This window comes from Sus scrofa, unplaced genomic scaffold (assembly GCF_000003025.6).
Source record: "Sus scrofa isolate TJ Tabasco breed Duroc unplaced genomic scaffold, Sscrofa11.1 Contig42, whole genome shotgun sequence".
Lineage (NCBI taxonomy): Eukaryota > Metazoa > Chordata > Mammalia > Artiodactyla > Suidae > Sus > Sus scrofa.
Window position 1 is genome coordinate 49,903 of NW_018085200.1, and position 10,748 is coordinate 60,650.

The window sequence follows — 10,748 nt, forward strand, 5'->3', positions numbered from 1 at the left end:
AGCTTCTGAAAGATATAAAAAAGTCTAGGTTTTAGGCCAAATGGGAAGTATTTAAACAATTTTTTATATAATTTTATTGTGATTGATTTACAATGTTCTGTCCATGTCTGTTGTACAGAAAAAGAGACCCAGTCATACATATATACATACATTCTTTTTGTCACATTATTCTGTTATGTTCCATCACAAGTGCTTAGATATATAGTTTCCTATGCTATACAGCAGGATCTCATTGTCCATTCACTCCAAATGCAATGTTTTCAGCTACTAACCCCAGACTCCCAAGCCATCTCACTCCCTGCCCCACTGGAAAACCCAAATCTTTTCTACATGTTCATGATCTTTTGTGTTTTGTAAATCGGTAATTCATGCCAGATTTTAGACTCCACACATAAGTGATAACATGTGGTGTCTGTCTTTCTCTTTCTGACTTACTTCACTCAATATGAGAGTTTCTAGTTCCATCAAATGTTCCTGCAAATGGCATTATTTTGTCCTTTTTATGGCTGAGTAGCATTACATTGTATATATGTACCACATCTTCCTAATCCATTCATCCATCGATGGGCATTTAGGTTGTTTCCATGTCTTGCATATTGTGAATAGTGCTTTGTAGAACATATGAAATTTTTGTCAGGATATATGACCAGGAGTAGGATTGCTGGTTTCTGTGGAAGCACTTTTAAGTTCATTCATTTTTCAAGCAATGCCAATGTGAAAGAGCATTTGTTGGGAGCCTGTCTTCTTAAGGCTGGTTCATGGTGATCATTATAAGTATTTGGGTAACAGCAGCATGTATTTTTCTAATGATCTCCTATATCACATTTGTTATAAGTTCCAAACAAAAGACCCTTAATATTAACACTCTTGGCCTTGTCAAATTCATTATTTTTAACTAATTTTTTAAAAAATATTTTTTAAATAAAAATAATTTTTAAAAAAATATTAAAATAACTTTTAAAAATGTTAAAAATAAGGAGTTTGGCAGAAAGTGACAAGGTCAAGAGTGTTAATATTAGGGGTCTTTTGTTTGGAACTTACAACTAATGTGATATAGAAGGTCATAAACACCTTCTGCAGCTCCATACCGAAAAAACAAAAAACACCATCAAAATATGGGCAGAAGATCTAAACATACAGTTCTTCAAAGAATACATACAAATGGCCAAAAAACACACAAAAAGATGTTCAATATATCTCATTATTAGAGAAATGCAAATCAAAACCAGTATGAGGTACCACCTTACACCAGCCAGAATGGCCACCATCCAAAAGTCTACAAACAATGAGTGCTGGAGAGGGTGTGGAGAAAAAGGAGCCCCAGTACACTGTTGGTGGGATTGCAAATTGGTGCAACCACTGTGGAAAACAGTATGGAGATTCCTCAGAAAACTAAATGTAGAACTACCATTTGATCCAGCAATCCCACTCCTGGGCAACTATCCAGAAAAAAAACATGACTCTCAAAGACACATGTACTCCAATGTTCATTGCAACACTATTTGCAATAGACAAGACATGGAAACAACCTAAATGTCCATCAACAGAGGAGGAGTGGATCAAGAAGATGTGGTACATAAACACAATGGAATATTACTCGGCCATTAAAATGAACAAAATACCAGCATTTTTAGCAACACGGATGGACCTAGAAATTATCATGCTAAGTGAAGTCAGCCATACAATGAGACCCCAACATCAAATGCTTTCACTGGCATGTGGAAATATGAAAAAAAGACAGACTGAACTTTGCAGAACAGATGCTGACTCACAGACATTGAAAAACTTATGGTCTCTGGAGGAGACAGTTTGGGAGGTGGGGGGATGTGTTTGGGTTATGGGATGGAAATCCTGTGAAATTGGATTGTTATCATTATACAGCTACAGACGTGATAAATTCATTTGAGTAATAAAAAAACAAAAAGAAAACCTGAATGTTAAAAAAATACAGTTGATTTACAATGTTCTGCCAATTTCTACTGTACATAAGACTGACACAATCATACATATATTAACATTCTTTTTTATCATATTGTTTGCCATCATGTTCTATCCCAAGAGATTGGATATAGTCCTGTATAATTGGACCTCTTTGCTAATCCATTCTAAATGTAATAGACAATTCCTATTTTTAAATATTCAATGTGTTATTAAACATATTCAACAAGTTGCTATTCTAGATGTATTTTTCAACTCAAGTTGAGTTGGCCACCATGGTGAGCCCCTGAGAATATGGGCTTTCCCAGAGTTTTTGTAAGTTACCTGACAGTTACCTAGCACTGCACTGTCAAATATGGAGATGGAAGGAACCTCAAACAAAAGGTAGAATTTGTATTCAATACATTTTCTAAAGTCAAAGCTTCAACATGCAACAGACTAATAACACTAAAAATATTGGAAAATCAAAGTGAACCACTCCCCCCCTTTTCCAGTGCTTAGAATACAAAGATCCATGTATGGGGTCCAGAGAATAAAATAGAAATATATAATACTCAATTTTATTCTTTCTAATGATTCCAATTCTTTGCTGAATGTCCCCACACTCTCATTCTCAATTTTTAAAAGTTATTATTAGAGTTATTTTTAGGTCCTTACTTCCCAACTCTAATTTGTGTTTCAACATACTTTTGCTTTTAGTATTTAATTGGTTGTATATTCTTTCCTGCTCTCATGTTTAGTACTCTGTCCATTGGTTAACTGCCTGCAAAGAAAGATGTTCCAGATGACTTCTCTAAAGGGAAGTTTCATCATTTCTCTGATGAAAGCAAGACTGATAAACTTCTTCCAATTAGTAATTGACCCTTATGATTTTGGAAAAATGCCTTGTCCTCCAATTCACCCCTGTTACGAGGGCAGATAGATCCCGAGCTTTCCATTAAGAAATAGAACTGTCTGTCCTGCAAGAAGTGGGTGAAAAATCATCCTCTCTTGTGTTTCAGAGATTTCTAGCTTATATATTTAATCTCCCACCTCAAGCAACTTAAAAGTTGGCAAATGTTCTGAAAGGAAGAGTACTGTGTTTTTGAGTCCGTATATATCTCCAGCTTATACTAAGACTGTGTAATAACCAGAAGTTCTGCCAAATTCTGAGCCCGGCAGAAGTCCTCGTCTAGGAGCCATACCTGCATTCTTAGATGGTAGATGTGCCTAAATTCTCAGAGAAATGTGGTTTATGATTGTTACTGTCAATAATATTTCCCTGAAGAGTATTACAGTTTTCTATTTTATTCATAGGACCCCAATATACGCTAAGCACTGGAAAAGGGGAGAGTCGTTAACTTTGTTTTTCCAATATGTTTAGTGTTATTAGTCTGTTGCATGTTGAAGCTTTGACTTTAGAAAATGTATTGAATACAAATTCTACCTTTTGTTTGAAGTTCCTTCCATCTCCATATTTGACAGTGCAGTACTATGTAACTGTCAGGAAACTTACAAAAACTCTGGGAAAACCCATATTCTTAGTGGCTCACTATGGTATCTAACCCTGAGTTACAATCTCTGCTGATTCCAGTTAAACCTATCTTTACTGGAGCTATATCTGGCAGTCTGTTTGTTTCAGGTCAATGCTTGCTTTATACCAGGTAATGTGGTATTAAAAAGTTAAATTTCAACTGTACCTGTATGCCTAACAATGGTGATTTTCTAGAACATGTGAATAATGAGTACAATAAGCTTACAAGACAGAGGTATAAGAAAGACCCTTTCCTCCTACCTTGCTTTCTATTTCTTCTGAATACTATGTCAGGGCCTTTTTTTTCCATTTTAAAGCTGCATCTACTGCATATGGAAGTTCCTGTGTTAGGGGCTGAATCAGAGCTACAGCTACAAGCATATGCTACAGCCATGGGTACACCAGATCCGAGCCACATCTATGACCTACTCCACAGCTTGCAGCAATGCTGTATCCTTAACCCACTGAACCACAATGAAAATTCCTATCAGGAACATTTAGAATCACAATAAAGAGTGGTGAAAGTCCTAGATTTCATACATATATTCCAAGTGTTTTTCTACAGAAGCATGTATGTATGTATGTATTTCTTTATTTTTAGGGCTGCAACTGTGGCATTTGGAATTTCCCAGGCTAGGGGCCCAATCAGAGCTGCAGCTGCTGGCCTATGCCACAGCCACAGCAGCCTGGGAACCTGGGATCCAAGCAATATTGGTGACCTATACCATAGCTCACAGTAATGCCAGATCCTTGACCCACTGAGTGAGGCCAGGGATTGAACCCACATCCTCATAGATACTTGTCAGGTTCATTTCTCCTGCACTTCAATGGGAATTCCCCTCTAGGCTGTTTTTAACTGGCAATAATGACGACATGAAGCCATCTAAGTCGTATGAGTTTCAAAAGACTAAATATTTTATTTTATTTTATATTTTTTTGCAGTATCATTTTCTTATTATTAAAACACCTAACAAATCCCAAACATTACTATAACAAAATTCTAGATAATAATATTTTCTTTCAATTAGAAGTTAAGTGAAAGAGTAATTTTAAATAATAGATTTGATCCTGTAATAGATACTGAGCATCTTCTAGTGCTCAGTTACTAATGCTCATATAAAACAAGTGTAACCAAAGTTTAAAAAAGAACAATGCAAAACTTATGAAGACAAGAATTTAATTCATCAAATGACCATGAGCGATCCATGAGATTTTTTTTCCTGAAGGATATAGCTCATTCCCATTAATAAGATTTTCTGATTTGCATAAGAAGTTCAAATCAGACTATATCTTTCAAATAAAACCCAACACAGAGATAGGAGCAGTGGCCCTTACGTGGACTTATTGTGTGCTACTGTTTATAAAATACTTGAATAGTCCTTAATTGCATAACATTTCCAACTTGGACAGGAGGACCATGCAGGGTGTGCTTTCAGGCAACAAACAATAGATGGTTTCACTGCCTGGAGCTCTGAGTTGCATTCCAGGACATGAGGGAAACAGACCACCAAAGTAAATACCAAACTAGAGTGGCAATCAATACAGGTCAGTGATTATGAAAAAATAGCACATGATTCCATTTAGTTTAACCAAGCAGTTCTATAACTATCAAAAGAAAATGTTCAACATGCAGTCTTGACTTTTATGCTTCCACTAGCATTTGAATGACTGAAGAGAACCATTGCTTCTATGCTGTATTGCTTAATCAAAAACACTTCCAGAACATTTTAAAAGTTCCTTTGCATTAAAACATAAAAATGCTATAAAGCCAGCAGTCAATCACCCTGGTGGCTATTTAAGTAACTTGAGTACTCACAATAAACTAAAAATTCTCATAAAACCCAGGTAAATTATACATGTCATACCTGTACATCATAAGTCTATATATTAAATATTTGCAAAATGAAAACATGCATACACAAAATATGTCATTTTACAGACATGATTTGAATTAAAATTTACTTTGACAACGTACAAACTTCTTTCAAGTACCTTAAATTAGTAATTCTGTAATTCTCCATAATTCTGAAATTTAGAGGTTTTCTTCTTAAATTTCTAGGGTGTAAATCTTGAAAGACCTGGGCAAGAAATATTCTAAATTTAGTTTTTGGATTTGTGTTCAAGTAAGAGAATCTGCCTAGAAATAGGTTATGTATTCATAATTGAAAAATTCCAAGACTATAATAAAGAATTAGCCACATTTAAGAACTATAGAGCTGAAGTTGGCATTTTAAATAAATGCCAAATGGTTTCTCAGCATTTTGCCCATAATTCAAAATACAGCTTAGTAACCCGAGAAATGTAGTTTAAAACCATGATAATTCATCTTTTAAAGCATTTCATGGGGAAAAAAATGTCCATATTGGCTCTTAGGATTATATTTGAAGTTATGGTTGAAAAACGAAATCTAATTCTACTGGGGGGGGGGAGAAATATAATCTGTAAACTTAAATGTGTGAAGTACAAGCATAAATGGAGATGTATTTGTCCTCCACTAGAAATTGCCCAAAGCCCCTTGCTCATTGCTCTCCACTTTGGCAGCAATGACCCAATCTTATCACATAGCACAACATGTCCCAGGGCCCTCAAGCCCCCAGTGAGGAAGTAGACTGGGGTCTCAAAAGCACCATGGTTTCTCCAGAGGTACTGTGACATTTACAGTCAGCTTGGCCAACTCCTCCACCTACTTGGGTGATCTGTCCTTTTGAGGCCCATATTTTGAGAGTCCCTGGGAAGCCATGGGTCAGTGGGCACCAGGGTTGCCAGTTCCTTGGTTCTCAGTGGCATGTGTGATGTTTGGAGAATTCACCTTGCTGAGCAACAAATCTCATTGATCCTATCCAAACACTTTGCTTATTCAAAACTTGAAGATCCTTTTTTTTTGTATTTTTGTATTTTTAGGGCCAAACCTGTGGCATATGGAGGTTCCCAGGCTAGGGGTCTAATCAGAGCTGTAGCCACCAGCTTGCACCAGAGCCACAGTAATGTGGGATCTAAACCGAGTCTGTGAACTACACCACAGCTCATGGCAACTCTGGATCCTTAACCGACTGAGTGAGGCCAGGGACCAAACCTGCATCCTCATGGCTCCCAGTTGGATTCATTTCCGCTGCACCATCACAGGACTTCACCAAAGTTGCAGATTCTATGTGGTAAAATAATTCTTGTATTACTCTTTATAGTGTCTGCCATCCTCCAGCCAACATCCCTGTGGGAGTCTGGCCCTTGAGTGTCAGCACACTTTCACTCTCCTCCCTGAGAACAGAGAAGACCCTTGCCATCTTGCCAATTGCTCAAAAATGTTTTAAATGAGTTTTATTTTTTCCATTATAGCTGGGTTACAGTGTTCTGTCAATTTTTTCCTGAACAGCAAAGAGAACCAGTCACACATACACATATACATTCTTTTTCTCACATTATCCTCCATCATGCTCCATCATAAGTGACTATGACTTCTTTCTGGGCTACAGCTTAACCATCAAATTGGTCTTCACCTCAGTCATCAGTTCATCATCAGAGCAAATACTGAGAACATCTACCAACATGTCTGTTACTTTTTCTCCAACAAATGGCAAAGACCATATCAAGACATCCATAAAATTGAGCAAGCAGTAAAGGTGTGGAGAAGAGTTAAACTGTTGAATAGTCATCACGTTATTTTCATCCTTTAATACAGCAGCTTTATTATCATAGACATCTAAGCAATTAGGTACTGAAAAAATTGTCATTAATGATGGGAACCATGTAGTTTGACTTTTTCTGTGCATTCTATAGCTTCAAAACAAATAGCCTGAATCTTGAGCTTCATGAGTTCTAATAATCAATCACAAATTATTGTTTTGCAAAAATTCATACACCACTGGATAGTTATAAAAATAAGAACATCCTCAAACTGTATTGTGAGTAAAATGCTCTCTTGCATTTTTCCATTTCCAAAATCCTCAGAAGGATTAGTCCAAATGCAGGTGGCTCTTTAAACTATCTAGTCTTCTAATATCATCCAGTGTGGGTATTTCTGGTGAAAGTCTGCCATGAAGACAAAACAATTGTTGGTTTAAAAGTGCAGCAAGTGGCAGGCTGCCAAAAGCTTCTATACAAGCTTTATAGACTCTTTCTGAATATTTGATTTTACATTCCTGCTTAAAAGTAAAATATCCAGGAAGGTGTCTGCATTCATGGTTGCCTCTCAGAAGAAATAATGTGCTTGGGTTTAGAATCTTCAGGACCCACAAATATAAGACAAACTCTATAATAAAATAGCATCTGTCCACACAATCAGCAAGAAAAAATGTATCTTGTATAAGCAGGTGATCATCCTCATTCAAAAAATTTTATTGGATCAAAAATTGACCATGGATTTCACCACATATTGTAATTGGAGCCTCTACTTCTATCATGGTTTTCTCTCCCTGAAGAAAGGCATCATCCTCATTGGTGATTCTAAATACAATTTCTTCATCACTTGATATTCTTTACAAAGTGGTTTTTCAGAACATCAAGTCTGGGTAACCCATCCAGGTCAAATATTTCTTCAGATGTCAAATGATTTGTTGGGGGGGAAGGGGTAGCTTTGATGAAGCGGTCAGCCCTGGGAAGTGGCAGCAGGGCTGTGGCAGGGGTGGTGCAGCCCTGGCTGGCTCTGGGAGGGCCAAGGCTTTTCTAGGCACTGGGCTCTGCTAGGTGCTGGGTCTGGCAGGGTTGAGGGAAGGGGCATTGGTGGGGGCAAGGGAGCAGCTAACAGAGCCAAGAGGCAGCACAACTGTGGAATATGCTGCTACCCCACACACTTTTAAAATGACCATTTAGCTCTCAGTCCCATATTGAACTCCAGTTGGAAGAGATGAGCACAGTCTCAAAATGGAGGTAAAACTTCAGCCCAGTCACCACCAGCCTGATGTCCAGCCCAACTCCAGCCTTCACTGCCTTCACAGGGGGGAAGAGGGCAATGATCCAAAGGAACCAGAACAATGGAGAAAACTGTTTATTTGTGGTCTAAACTTTGAAACCACAGATGATAGTTTAAGAGAACATTTTGGGAAATGGGGCACACTTACAGATTGTGTGGTGATGAGAGACCCCCCCAAATAAAATGTTCCAATGGATTCAGCTTTTTGACTTACTCTTTTGTTGAAGAGGTGCATGCAGCAATGTGTGCTCCAACATACAAGGTTGATGGACATGTAGTAGAATCAAGGAGAGCTGTTTCTTGGGAGGATTCTGTAAAGCTTGGTGCCCATCTAACAGTGAAGAAAATTTTTGTTGGTGGCATTAAAAAACATACAGAATAATAAAATTGGGGAGACTATTTTGAAAAGTATGGCAAAATTGAAACCATAGAAGTTATGGAAGACAGGCAGAGTGGGAAAAAGTGAGGATTTGCTTTTGTAACTTTTGATGACCATGATACAGTTGATAAAATTGTTGTTTAAAATACCACACTATAAATGGGTGTGATCGTGAAGTGAAATAGGCTCTTTTTAAACATGAAATGCCATCTGATGGGACCACAGAGAGGTCTTGGGGGTGTATCTGGCAACTTTGTGGGTTGTGGAGGAAACTGCAGAAGTGGTGGAGGCACTTTGGCCATGGTGGAAATTTTGGTGGAAGAGGAATTTATGGTGGTGGAAGTGGTGGCTGCAGGGGTAGTTATGGAGGAGGTGATGTTAGTATACTGGATTTGGAGATGATGGTGGAAACTCTAGTGGTGTTCCTGGTTAGAATAGTAGAGGAGGCTATGGTGGTGGTGGACCAAGATATGGAACCCAAGGTGGTGGATGTGGCGGTGGTAGAGGATATGATGGTTACAGAGAAGGAGGAAATTTTGGAGGCGGCAGCCGTGGTGGTGGTGGTAACTATAATGATTTTCAAAATTATATTGCAGAACAACAATCAGATTATGGACCCGTGAAAGGGGGAGCAGTTTTGGTGGAAGAAGCTCAGGAAGTCCCTATGGTGGTAGTTATGGATGTGGTAGTGGAAGTGGTGGATATGGTAGAAGAGGTTTTTAAAAACAGCATAAAAGGGCTATGGTTCTTAGCAGGAGAGAGAGTGAGGAGTTGTCAGAAAATCTGTGAGTTACTTTGAGACATTCATCCCAAATGCATTAGAGGCACTGTAAGTATCTGCCACAGAAGGAACAATGATCTATAGACAGAAAAGTTACTGCAGCTTAAATAGGAAATCCTTCTTTTTCAGGATGTCATAGCCATAGTTTGCAAAAAGTGCAGTTCTTGAAATACATGTACATTCCTGAGGTCTTTTACATGTTGCAGCTTTTTCTTTTTCTTTTTCTTTTCATTACATCAGAAATATTGCCCTGTAAATTGTGGTAGTGATACCAGAAAAAAAAATTGGGAAATTTTTAACTTTTCAATATTTGTTATTCAGTTTTTCCATATTTTAGTACAGAAACTCTAAAGAAAATGCAGTTATGAAGGTGTTTCCTTGTGAGTTAACAAGAAAGAAGATCATTGTTAACAATTTTGTATTAATTTTGGTAAAGTTAACTGTAAAGAAACACCTGCTGACTTTCAGTTTAAGGGGATCTGTTCTCCCCATTTCCAAACCATGAAATGAGGTGGGCTCTGACATGTGAAGAGAAGATATATTTGTATGTTTGCAGTGTGTGTTTTAGATAATAGAATTGGGTATTTAAATTAGCATGTTTGTGAATTTCATAGCAGTAAGATTTACCTTCAGATGAAAAATCTCAAAATTCCTATTTGGTTTTTGTGCATTTTCTTTCAAAATGTAATCATATGATTTTAGTGCATTAGCTTTGCTGAGAGTCCTAGCTGTGTTTAGAACATCTCCATTCTGCATTCACCTTCTTCACCTAAGAACTGCTGCCATAGTATTATTTGGGTGTAAAGGATGTCTGCTGCCCTCTGTTTAAATTTGGGAAAGAGGTAGTGAATATTTTCCCTTTCCTCCTACCTTATAAAACATTTTAAAAATCTTTGAATACAGGACCACTAAGCCTGCTATATTGAACAAATTCGTGGCTACTTTCTTCCCTCCTTTTTAAAGCACAAGAGGCCTGTATATCTTCAGTTATTTTCCTTGGAGATAGATATATATATTGGTATAAGCTCTCAGAGCAAGAAAATAAAAATCATGCATTGTTGAACTCTTAGCTGGCTGACATGCTTCCCTGGATGCTTTCCTTTCATTTTACTGGATGAAACCAAGGATAGTCTAGATATAATCATCACAAATAACTGCATTAGAAGTATAGCATGGTTATTTAATACAAATAAGCTTTTCACTTCCCAAAGACCTGAATTCAAATTTGGAT

The 10,748-nt window shown here is 37.4% G+C and overlaps 2 pseudogenes; one reads left to right on the top strand and one right to left on the bottom strand.

Annotated features, from left to right (window-relative positions):
* Nucleotides 1-6,627: 6,627 nt before the first annotated feature.
* Nucleotides 6,628-8,270, bottom strand: LOC100513724 (annotated as a pseudogene).
* A 38-nt stretch (nt 8,271-8,308) lies between these two features.
* On the top strand, nt 8,309-9,459 carry LOC100513528 (annotated as a pseudogene).
* The last annotated feature ends 1,289 nt before the right edge of the window (nt 9,460-10,748 follow it).